Raw genomic sequence first — 16,468 nt, 5'->3', positions numbered from 1 at the left:
CAGCTTAACCCTTATCACCACCAGCCCAGAGACCGCCAGCATCAAGATGGATTTACCGGCAGGGACCCCTGGTTACATCAACATGTAATCCATTACAGATTATTACAGATTACTGATCAGATGATTCAATAGTTGTTGTAGTTGTAAATTTGAATTAGTTTGTTGGCAGTCTGACGTCTGACATTTGATTGGCACATTCTTGTGAATAAAAGCTAATAAACCGTTTCAATTTCAACAGCCGCTGTAAGAACAAGAGCCAAACCCGTTCACCATAGTAATTATCGATTGTAATATAAAACAGAAACAGGGCGATTAGCTTTTTGGGCGATAAACTCTTCCATTTTAAATCATCTTGGTTTATGAATGAACTGACTCTTTGTCTTAGAGCCTTTGTTTAGGAAAGCAATGAGGATTTTGTATGAAAAACAGATTTAGTCACGATGAAGGGTCCACTTACCAACTCTCTCTAAATCTCACTTCCTGTCATCGAAACAACAGACAATAAGTGGAAGGGGTTATTGTTCCCTTTTTCTGAGGGTAAATCCTTCAGGGAGTCTCTCCGTTACATCGTCTAAACACTTGAATCAGTGGACTGGATTATAAACCCTGAGACGATAAAGGACAGAATACACACAGAGGACATGAAATATCCCACTTCAGTGAACCCCGATCCAGAATTCATTTATTCATTTATTAATACTGTGTGGAAGGGATTTATCACATTATTTGAAGAATCCACAGCACGCTTCTTTAGTCCCGACGGTTATTTGGTGCATTCCTTTGAAAACTCCACTTGAGGAATAAGTGGAATAAATAAATGTCTAACTTTAAATTAGCAACATGTATGTTTAAGATGTTACACATGATCTCATAAGTATCTTGTCATAATTACTATGAATGGGAACCATGCTGGGCACACCTGCCTCCATGTGACCGTTTCTAGTGTTTATCCAGATCAAGAGCTGCTTCCTGTCCCAGCAGACTGGTCCCAGAGGGCAAAACACGTGTCCACAAACTGTTCACTTCTTTTGGAGGACAAAAAAAAGAAAAGAAAGATTGTTTAATAATTTGATATATATACTCGCTAAATATTTTACACACAAATGCTAATTCCTTTGCACGTTTCACAACTTTCCTGAAAGAATTATCTAGATTCTTTCAAATTGATTAAATGTAAAAAAAAAAAAAAAATGCTCTTCATCTTTGAGTGTTTGAGACCTTTAATTTAAATTGACCGCCGATAGAAATGAAATAATTACTATTTTATTGTACTGAATTCTTATTATTTTTTTGTTATGGCTTTCATTGTCTCTTCTGCACTTTTGTATATATTGCACTGCAATACTGACTATTCTGCTCAGCTTTTTAAAGTGTATCAAATGGTGAAATGCTAGCCTAGAAATCTTGACCCACCCTAGCGGCAGCAAATGCAATTTGCAGCCAGGGGGGGTCTAGCAACTCTCCATTGGGTTGAGAGCTGGAAAAACCAAACTCTGGCCGGGCCAATCGCATCGTGTATAGAGTCGGTGGGTGGGCTTATGGCTGCTGCTGCTGGCGAACAGCGGTCTTTTCGGCTTTGGCCATGACTCTGGAAGACTTGGAGTTAAGCTTTTCTTTGAGAAAAGAACAAAGAACGGCACTGAAGTCATTCTTAAAAAAGGAAGATGTGTTCAGAGTTTTGCCGACCGGTTACGGCAAAAGTTGAATCGATCAACTAGCGTTGCTCTGGTTGGTTGTAGTGCTGTCCTATTGCGTGCAGAGGGAATTTGAAAGACAACCTTTTATCCCGCCCCTCGGATTGAGCCCTGCCAATGGTGAGTTCCCAGACCCAACATCTGGATGTGGGTCTGGCTTGTCAGGCTAGTGAAATGCTTGATATTTTTAAGATTTGTATTCTGAAGTAGCCTATTAAAAAATCAGCTTCAGTTTAGCCGGAATGAACAGAGCCCTCTTCCTTTGTTTTGTGCTACAACAGGTTTACTTCAGAATGTTCTTTTCTAAAATATTAAATCCTAGCAGTGTTTTACAGTTGCTTTTGGGAAGTTTAATGTTAATGTAAATTCATTCTGTATGACCCAGTGTGTTTTTGTATTTCTTGTTCTTACAAATAAATGACTTAAATGGAGACTTATTTTTGCAGCAATAAGACTTCTCATCGCATTCAAGCCATCGCAAAAAAAAAAGAAAAGCTTCCAAGTAGAAGAGAGGGAGAGAAAGATTTTAACCACTGAGGAAGATGTAAAAGAAAAGTAATCTATGGACCTCCTAGGGAGGAGGGGCCAAAACACAACACTTGAAAAAGATTTCCATTATCCGTCTATCACAAAATATCTCTCTTTTCCAAAAAAAAAAAAGAAAGAAGATGCTTAGGGGAGTGTTTGAAGAGGAATGAGTGGTTGAGGGGATGAAGCTGTATAGGCTCCGGAGGACTCAGGGGTTTGTTTGAGGATTAGGAGTCTCTGAAGGCTCCTGGATCAGCTCTGCATTCCTGTAAAGAGTGATGGACAGCTGAAGTTCACAAGCAGTGGGGACGCTAAATGGAAAACATTTCTGGGGTGAAAACTGAATTTGAGAGACATGTTTTCCCAAAAAATGCTACATATTTTCTTCCCCTATCCCCAATGTCATAAAGCATCACAGAGCAGGTGTATGAGCTCATCATTCTGTTATAATAACAAGTTGCACACATATATTATATACTCACATTTTAACACATATTCACACAGACAGGACCAGAACTTCACTATATAGCTTTTTCCAGGTCACACTGACATTTTGATGTGAGCCACAAAATGGATGTTTTCACTCACAGTGACAACAAAACCTCCATAACAGCTGGATAAGAGTCGGTGTAAAACAATCTTACACCAAACTTTAAAACTGGGAATGTATAAAACATAATTGAGTACATGAATGTGCTATAATACACATTTGGCTCTATATACTGTAGCCTGTGTGTTGGGTCTTAATCTTCCACTTGTTTAATTGGGTTTCTATTTCTGGCTTGATCTGCTCCTTTTTTTTTTTTAATTTACAGTTATATAAATTTTTTAAGTTGTTTTTATTTATGTTTTTAATGTCCTTGACTGCTGATTGATGCTGCTATATCATCGTCGTGTTGCAAACCAAATTTCCTTCGGGATCGTAGTAAAGTGGTCTTCCACTCAGATCAAAATTTAGAAGAAGTTGCTACCGTGTGAGCATGAGGCCTGCAACATGTCAAAAGACCTTCAAAGCACCCTGTGGTGCTCAGAGTGTCCCCTGCATGGTAAAGACACTGAGGATATTTGCTCATCGTCGTAGTGTAAACTGTATACAGCGTGCGAATGGCAGAGTTTACCTGGACACAAATAACAAATGATAATGCCTCCATCTAGTGGCTGTAACCTGCATTACTATGGAACTGGGTGAGATAATGGACAGGTATTTCAAGCTATAGTTGTATTGCATTTTTGTAAATAATGATTTAATTATTAAGGGGTAGGATTAAATAAGTTTATCCTGGGAATCGGAAAAACATTTTTCCCAGTGAAAATGTCATCATTCACGTCACTTCAGAGCTGTTCATACTGTTCATATTTTAATATAATACTTATATAATAACATAATACTTATTTATTCCAGCATCCTTTGCACTATGCTCCATAATTAAAATAATAATTTATCATAAAAATGATTTACTCCTGTACACTTTGCACTCTCCATTGCACTACTGCCTCAACCTGTCTATATTGTTTCTGTTTATAGTGTGTATATATTTTTTATGAGCACATTGTGAGCATTGTATAATCCAAAGCAAAATTCCTTGTATGTGTCCTCATACCTGGCAAATAAAGCTGATTTGGATCCAGAGGTGGGAAACTGGGGCTAGATTTTATTTTAATTTTTTTTCTTCAGAATATAGTTTACAAATATTCAGTCAACACAGTTACTGGGGCTAGATTTTGCTAACAGAGTTTCCCAGTTGGTGACGCGTTGTTGACAACTGACCTACAGAAACATGGCCGACGATCGTTCAAATGTGTTGAAGGGTGAGAAACCTTTCCTAAATATAGAAATTTCACGCATGCATGTATTATATTTTGCCAACGTCTGCAATGTGCTATCGATTTAGGCTGTAGTCGTCCATTGGTTTCAACAGAGTAACTTAAATGAGTTATACAAGTTGTATGCTATTGCCAGTAACAAGTAAACCATTCAAGTCAAGTAGGCCTATGTTTTGAGCTCTTGTGCAAACTGTAGCGAGCAAAGTAATGCGTAATTAAAGAGCTTTTGTGTGTCCTTTGTTATTGTGGCCTCCATGTTTTCACACACCTGATGCTCTAGGCTACGCCCAACAGTTGGTGGCAGTCATGCAACAAGTTGTTATGCCAAACGCTAATATAACAGAAGAAGAACACGCATAGACAGTGAAGCAGTGGGAAAAATAACGTAATCACGGGGGCAGGCCCTGTTATTCCCATGTGGCATGAACGGACCATTCTTCCTACTCCCTTTCACGCATGTAAATTACATTTGCTAACGAAATAGATTATGCTATCTCTTTCTCTTTATTAACTTTTTTTTTTATAATTTTGTGGAGTGTTTTCAACTGTTCAGCTGTTGTCTTTTTTATGTTGCAGTTTACATGCTCGGAATAAATAAATAAATACAAATGCCATTGTAGTTGCACTACAACAAGAGAACCACTCTATCAGATCATACAATGGATGCCCTATTTTCAGATGTGAGTGCAATGAGAATGATTTTTTCCAAGGCCTTATACTGTTAACTATTGAAACTTTTTATGTTTCAAGATTTGACACCTAAATATCAAAGTCCTTTTTCCAGCTGGTTTATGTAAGAGTATTTCCCTGAATATTATTTATCCTGATACATTATTATATTTATTAAAGAAGCACTTGAGTAAGGACATAATCAGTGGTGATTCTAGTGTCAGAGCCTTCCCTGGCACCCTTTAACATAATTTTTTAAAACCTTATTCTACTGTGCTAACTGTGCATGTTAACATCATTTTGGACCATCACGGAAGGGGAAACACTGAAATATGTTAACTAGAAAGACACCAACAATTCTGAGAAAACTGACTTTAAAGCTATAGTGCATAGTTTCTGTCGCCCCCATGAGGAATTCTAAGTGATGACAACACTGTCGGTGCGTCCACATGATACATGAGAGGTGAGGTGGTATTACAAATCACATGGTATTATGCAAATATTGAATAAATGGAGAGAAACTAAAAATTACATTTATACAGCATCCAAAATAGAGTTGATAATGTAAGGAGAGGAGGAGGAAGTAGAAAAGAGGAGACAGTCATCACCGGATTGAGAATTGGGCATGCTTATTTAAATAGTACACCATTCATGCAACAGGATTGTGTAATAGATGTCAGAAACTGTGGTAACATGTTTTAATTGAATGCAGGAAATACATACTAGAGAGAAGGATCATGATGGAGGGAATGAAAAGAGCATGATTGAAGGGAACTGGATTGAATAACATAGTGGAATGTCGAGGAGGTGGACAAGGCAGGAGATCAGGAGATCAGTTTTTAAACAGAAACTGACCTGATGGGCAGAGTTTGAATAATGGGTTGGACACTATAGGTGGACTGTATCACCAGTAGCTGGCACTAGTGCAACACATTGGATGCAAACTGCTGTTAAAACACACAGAGGAAGAAGAAGAAGCTCCTCCTCATCCTCATGTAGCAGCTATAAAAGTGTGTGTGTGGCACAGACTGTTAGGACTTCACTCACATAGATCTCATTATAGGTGCCCTGTGAGAGCCCACAAGTTTCATATTCTCCTCCTTAAAGGACAATCAAAACAGCACAATGGTGAGTATTCTTTTACTATTATTAACTTATCCAAAAGAAAAGCAACATTTGCAGGATTTTATGAGAGAATTATGAGGCGTATTTGGACAGTGACTTAGAAAACTTGTAATAATCATAGTTTTCCTGTTGCGTCTGCAGACTTTCCCTCCAAAATCTATTACAAGCCTCTGCTCTTGTTTCCACTTTAGTGGCCCCGGGGCTGCTACTAAAATAACTTTTTGACATTGCTACAGCACATTAAAAACTCATTTCTATGCTTGAATTTGTGAAAAACATAAAGTGAATCGGTGGAACCATTGCTACCAGGCATGTGGCTCCAGCCCCAGTAAAGGTTAACTGTTTCCATATGTCTGTCTGTCAGGAGGGCGTGCTTGTTTGGGGAATGCTGATGTGGCTTCCAGAGGCCGCTTGTGTATTTTACATTTCTATTTCTGCCGTTCAGCGCCATCGTACTGATAAGCTGCTGCATTCCTGCGGTGTTTGACCTAAAGCCGCGTCTTGTGAATGCATTAAACACCCTTCAGATAATAAAAAAAAAGCATGCTATGTTAGACATGAGGTCTGGCACATGACAATAAACCCTTTAAGCCATGGATCAACATTTTTACGAGAGCTAAAGAGTCTTACGTTAATTCTTCAGCATGAGTGCAGCATGATGACTTTTACTTTGTTCCCTCGTAAGAGCAAACAGTGAGTGTGTCGTAACGCTTGCAGGCCATTTGGAAAGACAGGAGTGATTAGAGTTTGTTTAGGCGCTGACTACAAGAAAAGTCTGTTTCCCCAAATGTTTTTTTGGTTCCGCTGACACTTCCTGTTGGGCCATTTGTGATACAACTTGAAAGGGGAGGTGTGGACAGTCATTTTGTTTCTGGGTCCACTGTGATTTGTCAAGTTTGGAAAAACACATCCCTCCACTTCATTTGAATTGGGAAGCTACGGAATAATTAAAGTTCTGTATCTTGGTACGCAACAGACTTCCGATACAATGCTCCACTGTGTTTGCTCGCCTATGTCTAGGCCCCAACGTCAGCTGTGACCGTTTTAGAACAAGATACAGGAAGCACATAGTCGCTCACTGTACTGCCATTGCCAGGAAGTGTAACTTTCACATTCTGTGTGTGTGTGTGTGTGTGTCTTGTAAGCATGAACCAATGTGGCATGTTGCACACTACCACTCCCACTTTTCTCATATCCTGTCGAAGCTCCCCGGCTCACAATAAGGCAGAATATAAGCTTCATCGCAGTTATGTCCGCATAATGCATTTTGCTAAGACGCTGTAAATGCTCCAATAAAGTCTCTGCATTTAAAGCATGTTATTTCCATGATGTAAGCTGCCATCTAATCAGGTTTGTGGTGTAGCGGTCTGTGTGAGGCTTCACTCAAAATAGCTGGCTGCTGAGCAGGCTGCCATCGCCATACTTGGCAGCTCCCGTGTCGCCCTGACCCCCTCCTCCATCTTTCTCCCAATCTGTTTAAAAGGGGGGAGGGGGGAGGTCAAGGGATCAAAATTCAAAACAAAAGCCCACAATGAAAAAAAACAATATGTTAAGTGTATTCACTATTCTAGGCTAAAATATGCTGTTTCTGGTGGTTGTGCTATTTATACTATAAACTATACTACTATAACTCAGCTGTCAATGTTTAGTTCAGGTATTAGTAGCACTACCACTGTGGCAGGAGCCTGACATCGGGACCATTTATTGATTAATTTTAGGTAACTATTTTGACTATTAAATACAGCTGATACATTTGGCTATCGCAACACTCTTTTGTATTAATTAAGTGTTATTAATAACTTTACTACGATGGTTTATCCATTACTTTTAGCTAACTATTTTCAACTTCAGCTATTCCAGCATTTATCCATTAGAGTACTAATTTTAGGTAACTATTTTCCATATACATGAAGGCATATTATAACCATTTATCTTACACTTATCTAACTAGTTTATGTGGTTTGAATTGAAACAGTATTACTGATATTAGGAATGTGGCTAACTTGAAAGAAAGCTGGTCACTCCACTCATTAAAATAATAACACAACTCACTTCAAGATAATTCCTGATTGAAAAAAAACATGCACAGTGAAGTAAAACCCTTCAAGACTGCTTATCAGGCTGACTGATCTCGTTCGGGAGGACGGACATGTTCTGCCGAGCATTGTTAAAAGCTGTTTGTGTTGCTGAAGAGGTCCCACTGGAAAAACATGCCAGGATGTTTTTAGGCTCCGGCTCTAGGCTCAAAGACAGACTGACTTCAAAGGAATTTCACAACAACATGAATATAATACTGGCCCACATGTTCCCTCCATAAATGAGGTCAGAGGCCAGCTGCAGCCTCTTTTACCACTACGTAAACATGGAATTATTCATTATACAGAAGTATAAAAGAGTTGGGCTTACCTAAACTCTTTGGAGACATATCTGGCGTGTTTGTGTTCTCCTGTCATCGGTGACAGCTGGCCTTTTGTTGACAGACTACAGCTGCAATAATGTAAACACCAGACGTGTATAAAGTACTACAGACCCATACTTGAGTAAAAGTACAAGTGCTCTATCAAAAAATGTACTTGATTAGAAGTTGAAGTGCTCTTTAAGCACCACACTTAAGTAGAAGTACTCAAGTATTCAACATTTTTTGAACTTAAGTATTGCAAGTAGTTTATTTTAAAATGTACTACTCAAGTACTGAAAGTAAAAGTACAAGTATTGTGTTATTTAAGTGTTATTAAAGAAAGCAGTCAAAAGTTTGAATATCATATTGTTTATATTATTTCAAATGTTTAGCCTAAAGGACACTTTGGCTGTAGCCAAAGGAATTAACAAATATTAAATATATTATATTAAAAATAACACATATTAACAAATACTGAAGTAAAAGCACAGTAACGATTAAAGCCCCCAAAAACGTATCACACACCAGCTAGTAACATGTGTGATGTACAGGAAAGTTAGCAAGCTAGCAACATCCAGATAAACTAGCAGCTTCACATCACAGGGTCAAACAGTTAACATTCAGGACTCACTGCAGACTCAAACAACTCCGGAATAGCTTCATCTGCTGCAACAATGGCTAAATAGAAACAATACTAACTTACATCGTCTCGGACTTCTGAACGGGCGACCGTAATGAAAAGAAACACGACGCGATCTCTGGGATTTCTTACGTAAATTACCTAACCAACGTAGCCGTAACTACACACACTGTAGCCTAAACAGTAACTAGTAACGATGCAGCACATAAAAAATGTATCGGAGTAAAAGTATTTCATTCATCGAAAATAAAGTAAAAGTGGAAGTAGGAGAAAGAAATAATACTCCAGTAGAGTACAGATACAGCCTTTTAGTACTTAAGTAGAGTAGTGAAGTAGTTCTACTTCGTTACTATACAGCTCTGGTAAACTCACAGTGGGACAAAGCAGTTATGGGTCAGCAGAAATTAAATTGATCTGTTGATTTCACCCTCAAAGGTGCTACGCTTTGGGCCCCTGCTTAGCTCACCTGGTAGAGCGGGTGCCCATGTATAGAGGTTTACTCCTCGATGCAGCAGCCGCAGGTTCAACTCTGACCTACGGTCCTTTGCTGCAGGTCATTCCCCTTCTCTCTTCAGTTTCAAGTCTAAGCTGTCCTATCCAAATAAAGGCCTACACATGCCCAAAAATAATCTTTAAAAGAAAAAGGTTTTTTCCCTGGATCACATATTTGCATTTCTATCACTTTTAATGTCCTCGAGAAGCGCCAGTTAACCAAACAGGACAGTTGACATTGCATTTTAAACTCTCTCAGGCCTCATTTCTCTTCTAAATGATGAGACCAAACTTGTTTTAGGCCTCAGCAAGCATGCACCCATTGCTTCCACCCTCCACCCCACCCACACCCTTTACAAGAAGCTAGAAATACTTCAGGAGGGTGTGGAAGCACTTTGGCCCTTACAGATACTCTGACAAGAACATGTTAATCATCCATGCTTGCTTATTTAGATCCTGACTCCTGATTTGGATTGGTGTCACATCCTACTCGCAAGGATATGTGAAAATTTAACAGGTTTCTGCAAAGTTTGCAGATGCAGACCTGCAAATTTGAATACACAGAAATCAGGTTGTGGGGCTAATAATGTGAAAATGCAAAAGAGGTTAAAGTCTTAACTCCAGTTTTTTTTTTTTTTTGGCACATAACTGTCATTTTCAGCAGGTCATGACAGGTTGTAAGCAGAAATGTTTGCATCCAGCTATCCAGCAAAATGGTACGACTTAAGTGTGAATTCCAATGGGGTTTGGTTTGCATGATGAATGCAGGGATAATTTTGTAGCTGAAAATCTGAGAAATACAGTTGATATTGATCATATTCTGACGTTTATACATACACAAGTATCCCTAAATCATATTGGAATCAATATAAAATAACATACATACAAATCTCTCCTTTTTCCACGGCAGCGCGAGTGTATCTCTATCCATGTTGGCCAGGCTGGTGTCCAGATGGGCAACACCTGCTGGGAGCTGTACTGCCTGGAGCACGGCATCCAGCCCGACGGCCACATGCCCAGCGAAAAGCCCAGCGGGGGCTACGACGACTCCTTCACCACCTTCTTCAGTGAGACCGGCACCGGGAAGTACGTCCCCAGAGCCATCTTTGTCGACCTGGAGCCCACTGTGATTGGTGAGAGCAACAATCTGTTGTTTGACATTATTTGATGTGGGAGCTATTGTTTAGGAGAAGGTCTTGCCTGAGATTTTATATTTTATATTAAGACAATACAGCTTTCTAAAGATTAAACTAGCTGATCATTACTCATTAACTAAGTCCAAGACAGTGGATGTCATTGTCATCTATTTTAATTTATATCTCGACCAAAGTTTATTTCAAGCTATTTAAGTGAACGGGTCAGCCGTCAGTTTTATTTTGGCCACGCCCATTTCAGTTTGAATCAGCCAATCAGATCTCAAAAGCTAACTTTCCACTGCAAGTCTGGAAACAAACAACTGATCAAAGTATGGTCTTATTTTTAAATCCAGAGTCCAACAACACTCTAAGCCACTAGTCAATACAATTACTCAGTGTCTTGGACAAACATTACATTCACAAAGCAAGACCTCTTCAATTCAATACAACTTAATCTATCCAAGTTGATGAAAAATAGACATTGTAGATGTTAAATTATGCATAACCCAGCCTGTCTGTTGCCTCAAATTTATTTTGAAACTTAATGTGTCGGATTGCTCTAGACAAATCTGATATTTGAAACCAACCACGTGTTTTTCTTTTAAAGTCTTTTCAGTTAATTATTCACATAAAAGTCAAGCAAATTATATCTACAGCCCCAAATCTAAACAGTATTACCATGCTCTCTCCTCCAGATGAGGTTCGTACAGGCACCTACCGCCAGCTTTTCCACCCTGAGCAGCTGATCTCAGGAAAGGAGGATGCCGCCAACAACTACGCCCGTGGTCACTACACCGTCGGAAAGGAGCACATTGACTCTGTACTCGACAGGATCAGGAAACTGGTAAGAAAAGCTCTTATGAGATGAAACCACAATCTTAAATCAAATAGAATGAAGGAAACACTAGTCTTTGAATTTCTTGATATACCTCATATACAAATTATGCCATTTAGTCTGTTTCAAAACTTCTTAAATTCTACCTTTCTCGTGCAGTCCGACCAGTGCACCGGGCTGCAAGGTTTCCTGGTCTTTCACTCCTTCGGAGGAGGAACCGGCTCAGGCTTCACCTCCCTGCTGATGGAGCGCCTCTCAGTAGACTTTGGCAAGAAGTCCAAGCTGGAGTTTGCCATCTATCCAGCCCCCCAGGTGTCCACCGCTGTGGTGGAGCCGTACAACTCCATCCTGACCACCCACACCACCCTGGAGCACTCGACTGCGCCTTCATGGTGGACAATGAGGCCATCTACGACATCTGCCGCAGGAACCTGGACATCGAGCGTCCGTCGTACACCAACCTGAATCGCCTCATCAGCCAGATCGTCTCCTCCATCACCGCCTCCCTGCGCTTCGACGGCGCCTTAAACGTGGACCTGACGGAGTTCCAGACCAACTTGGTGCCCTACCCTCGTATCCATTTCCCTCTGGCCACCTACGCCCCGGTTATCTCCGCAGAGAAAGCCTATCACGAGCAGCTCACTGTGGCTGAGATCACCAACTCCTGCTTCGAGCCAGCCAATCAGATGGTGAAATGCGACCCTCGCCACGGCAAGTACATGGCCTGCTGTCTCCTGTACCGCGGTGATGTAGTGCCCAAAGACGTCAACGTCGCCATCAGCAACATCAAAACCAAGCGCTCCATCCAATTTGTGGACTGGTGTCCCACAGGCTTCAAGGTGGGCATCAACTACCAGCCTCCCACGGTGGTTCCTGGAGGAGACCTGGCCAAGGTGCAGAGGGCCGTGTGCATGCTGAGCAACACCACCGCCATCGCCGAGGCCTGGGCTCGCCTCGACCACAAGTTCGACCTGATGTACGCCAAGAGGGCCTTCGTCCACTGGTACGTCGGAGAGGGGATGGAGGAGGGAGAGTTCTCGGAGGCCAGAGAGGACATGGCTGCCCTGGAGAAGGATTACGAAGAAGTGGGTATCGACTCATTCGAAGAAGATGAAGAGGGGGAGGAGTATTGAAAACAGACAGACGTTTTTAAGGAAAGGGTAACAGTTTATGAGTTTTAATCTCTTCCAGAAGCAACCTTGAGTGTTGATGGGCAGTTTATTGACTGCTGTGTAGACCTCTAATGAACACTAACGTTACTGCCGAGCAGACATCTGTCCGAGCTCAAGCCCATGGTGTTTGGTATCATAAAAAAATTACTCCAATGAAAGAGAATGTGCCTTTGCTTCCTTTTTCTAAATAAAACTGTTTACACCAACTTCTCTTGACTTCCAAGAATGTTTGATTTTAGAGTGCATAATACTTCAAAATCTAAAAGTAGAGTTACTACCTTTGCATTTCCTCTTGGAAATGTGTTCGGAAACAGTTGTAACTATGATTATTTTCACTATTCCTATTTTAATTATCGTTATTTTAACATGTACTAATAATTTTGTTCAATAAACAGCATAAAACCTAAAGATATTTGACAATGATATAAAAATAGAAAACCTGCAACTCCTCATAATTGAGGCTTGATAAATGATCTAACTTAAGACAAATTAAAATTAACTTTGTGTCAATTAATTGACTAATTATTTAAGTACTAGTTGGAAACCTACACAATTACAGCGGTTATAAAGGAAACAAAGAACATTACTGCCTTTCCAAAAAGTTTAAACATCGATCTTCACCTTTTCACACATGCATAAAGTTCTCTTGTATGCCAGGCTTCTTTTCCCCTCATTTATGGCTGTATTTGGGGAAGTTCATATACTCTGCAAAGAGAGAACAGAGAAATCAAACATCCAACATAAATTGTGTGCATAAAGGTAAATAAAGTAACTCACACATTATGGTTGAGGTGAAAGCGAATAAACAAAAGGAGGAAGGGACAGTGTAGTCTACGTGATACGCAGGTATACACTGTATAACCACTAAGAAAGCTCTAGGATTTCCATATACACACTTAAAAATGTGCAATGGCACGCAACAACATACTTTCCATAATATTTTTGATATATTGGGATTTTTGAGTTGTCATAAAGGTACTTCCACCGTAAATTGGCGCATAAAAGTGTATCCGAAAGCAGGAAATGAAGTCTTTGACGCTCAAAATAACCCTGGGGGAGTACACTGCAATATCCTTGTATTGGTAAAGGAAAGGCAGACAGCGAGGTAGCTTTATCTGGGTTTACTGAACACTTGCATGAGCATTACATGAGCATGGCGGTCTGCTAAATACAACTACCAGAGAACAGCGCGGTGCCACTATCCCACCTTTTATATATGTCAATGCCCACCACCCCATGCTCCCAGATGGACCACTACTGCGTCCTAGGGACAACTCCAATATGACATATATAACATTGCCCATCTACTACAGACACCCAGACAAGAACACTGCTAAGAATTGACTTATTAGAGTAAAACAAAATTATTGGCTCAAAGCTGCGCTTAAAAGTTAGTTATGAAGCATCTCAGTTGTAGCTTAAGTGTAGGGTAGGACTGTATCTACGTGTCAGTCTTAGAGATTATTCACGACACTTTGCTGTGCCAAAAACGGCATTTTGGATGACGACCAGTTCACTATGATGAAGACATAGGAATGGACCAATCACTGAAGAGATTTCCTCATTTAAGAATATTCTCACATACCTTCACATTGAATGGTCAACATATATTTGACAATAAATAATTTTCTGGAGAATACATTATGATATATACATTCGAAATGAAAGATAAACACGTTTTCCACCATGTCTTAATTACAAATTTTTAACCGCTGTGCTGTTAACTGACCTGAGTAGAGTGATTCTTAGCTGTAACAAATTTGATAACTTGCTTTTATACTAAAGTTTGAAAGTAGGAGTACATTTCATGAATTCTCAGCACTTAAGACTAAAATGGAACTTTGAGAAGCTTGATAAATATGGGCCCAGGTATGCAGGCAGATACTTTTGGATCCAAGAGGGTTGTTAAATACTTTGTTTAGCATAGAAAGTAGGATAATTAGCTTAACCCATAAAGTCATAAAATTTAAAATCAGCAGATCTGGAGATACATGGTTTTCACTGGACAGGAAGGGGATGAAACATCGGAAGTAACAAAAGTAACAAAAGCTGTCAGATACATGTAGTGCAGTAAAAAGTACAATATTTACCCCTGAGATGTAGTGGAGTAAAACTATAAAGTAGCTGAAAATACACAAGTAAAGTACAAGTACCTCAAATGTATAGGCCGACTTACAATACTTGAGTTAATGTACTTATTTGAATTTCACTGGATGCACACTTGAATACCTTTTCAAAGGGGTAACTCAGAGCTGTTTGAGAAATATGTTCCATTCTTAACAATTGTGTCAGACAGAAACCATTCAAAGTAATGGGTTGTGTTTTTATGTACACCTTGTGGGTGAGCTTTTACCACAAGATGGCAGTGGGGTGCTACTGTGAGAGGAAGCTCATTACAACAACCACACTGTAGAGAACAGGGAAGAAAGAATACATGAATTGAGAAATATCAGGGACAAGGCCACCAGCTTGGTGCGCGCGCTCACACACACACACACACACACACACACAAACACACATGCTATATGGCCAAAAGTATGTGGACAACCCTGGGTAAATAAATGATCTAATTTGTGAGTCTGGGGCTGTTCTTGTGCTGTGTTCCAGTTAGATATGCAGTGGAAATCTATCTGTGTTGTTCTGACTAATTACTGTGAATGCTCTAAGGTAAAGCTCATTTAAATCTAATTTAGACTTCTTGTTTGCTACAGTATGGTCTGCATGGTTGAACGGTGCGAGAAGATGGCTCGGGTCTGTGTTGCTTGGCTGGGTTTTGATGCTCGCATGGCTTCTTATACTGAATGGGGGATACTGTTGATGTGTAACCGTGCTAATATCTTGCTGCGTCCTGTAGCTCTGCACAGCTTACTGAGAAAGCTTATTTGTTGCTCTAGCTGTCTGTACGGTGTCTTCTTGACTTCTGTCTGTAGGCCTATTGTTTAACCTGTACGAATGCCTTGCTGTTTCCTGTTGCTCTGGTCTGAAATCATCTGGCCAAAGGACTACAGTTGAAAATTAACCGGCTGGCTAACACTGGCCCATTTACAGAAATGTTAATTAATGTGTGTTGTCCTTTATAAAATAAAGAATACGAATAAGAAAATGTACAAAAGACTTCCTTCCTAACAGATTTTCCTGTGCAGGACCACGGGAGACAGACTTCTTTTCCCAGTTCAGGTCCTAACTCATAGTTTCTGAAGTTGCTGCTGGACTTTTTTTTTTTCTTCCCCTCCTCAGCGGAGGAGGCCTTCATATTGGCTCTGTAATTGCTTTGATGTAATTAAGTCTCAGCAGGGTGGGCAGAGGAATTATAAAGGTCATGTTTTTTGTCTCCTATATTTCATATTTCTTCTCAGTATGGGGTTAAAAAGAACGTGATGGTTTTTTTCCAGACCGCTGACAGGATTGCATGCTGCCACACAAACACAGCTACTCAGACAAAGGGAAATTAAAAGGTGCTGATATCAGTGTTTAACCACAGCAGGGTCAGGACAGATGGTTTTACAGTTAGAGTTGGTGGAAGGCTCTTTTCTCTGAGAGGATTGTTCTGGGAGAACAAAACCACTTTCACCAAAACATACATAAAACCAACAATACTAAAAGCTTAGTGCATAAGTTGGAGGTTTGGGTGGTGCAGCAACTAACAGCTTTGGCATGCCGTAACAGCAGAATAAAAGCAGGAACGCCCGTACACCTGTATCGGTGCAGCATTTACACAGTATTTTTGCAGTTGTTATCGAAGAAATCAACATTACTGCTTTACTTTACTAACATGTAGTACATCTTAAATGATGTTCACTGAAATGTAGCGACTTTAATTGCTATTTATTTGTTCATTTCATGGAGCCGTTCCACCACCATCCACAATTAGTTTTAGCTTCTCCATTTTCTTTGTGCGTTGCGTTATTTGAATTGCATACTGACTGTTTTGAATAAACTTTACGTCACCTTTCAG

The 16,468-nt window shown here is 40.0% G+C and overlaps 1 pseudogene; it reads left to right on the top strand.

Annotated features, from left to right (window-relative positions):
- The first annotated feature begins 10,068 nt into the window (after positions 1-10,068).
- LOC120554390 lies at positions 10,069-12,723 on the top strand (annotated as a pseudogene).
- Positions 12,724-16,468: the final 3,745 nt, after the last annotated feature.

This window comes from Perca fluviatilis, chromosome 24, assembly GCF_010015445.1.
Source record: "Perca fluviatilis chromosome 24, GENO_Pfluv_1.0, whole genome shotgun sequence".
Taxonomy (NCBI): domain Eukaryota; kingdom Metazoa; phylum Chordata; class Actinopteri; order Perciformes; family Percidae; genus Perca; species Perca fluviatilis.
This window is presented reverse-complemented; position numbering and strand designations above follow the sequence as displayed.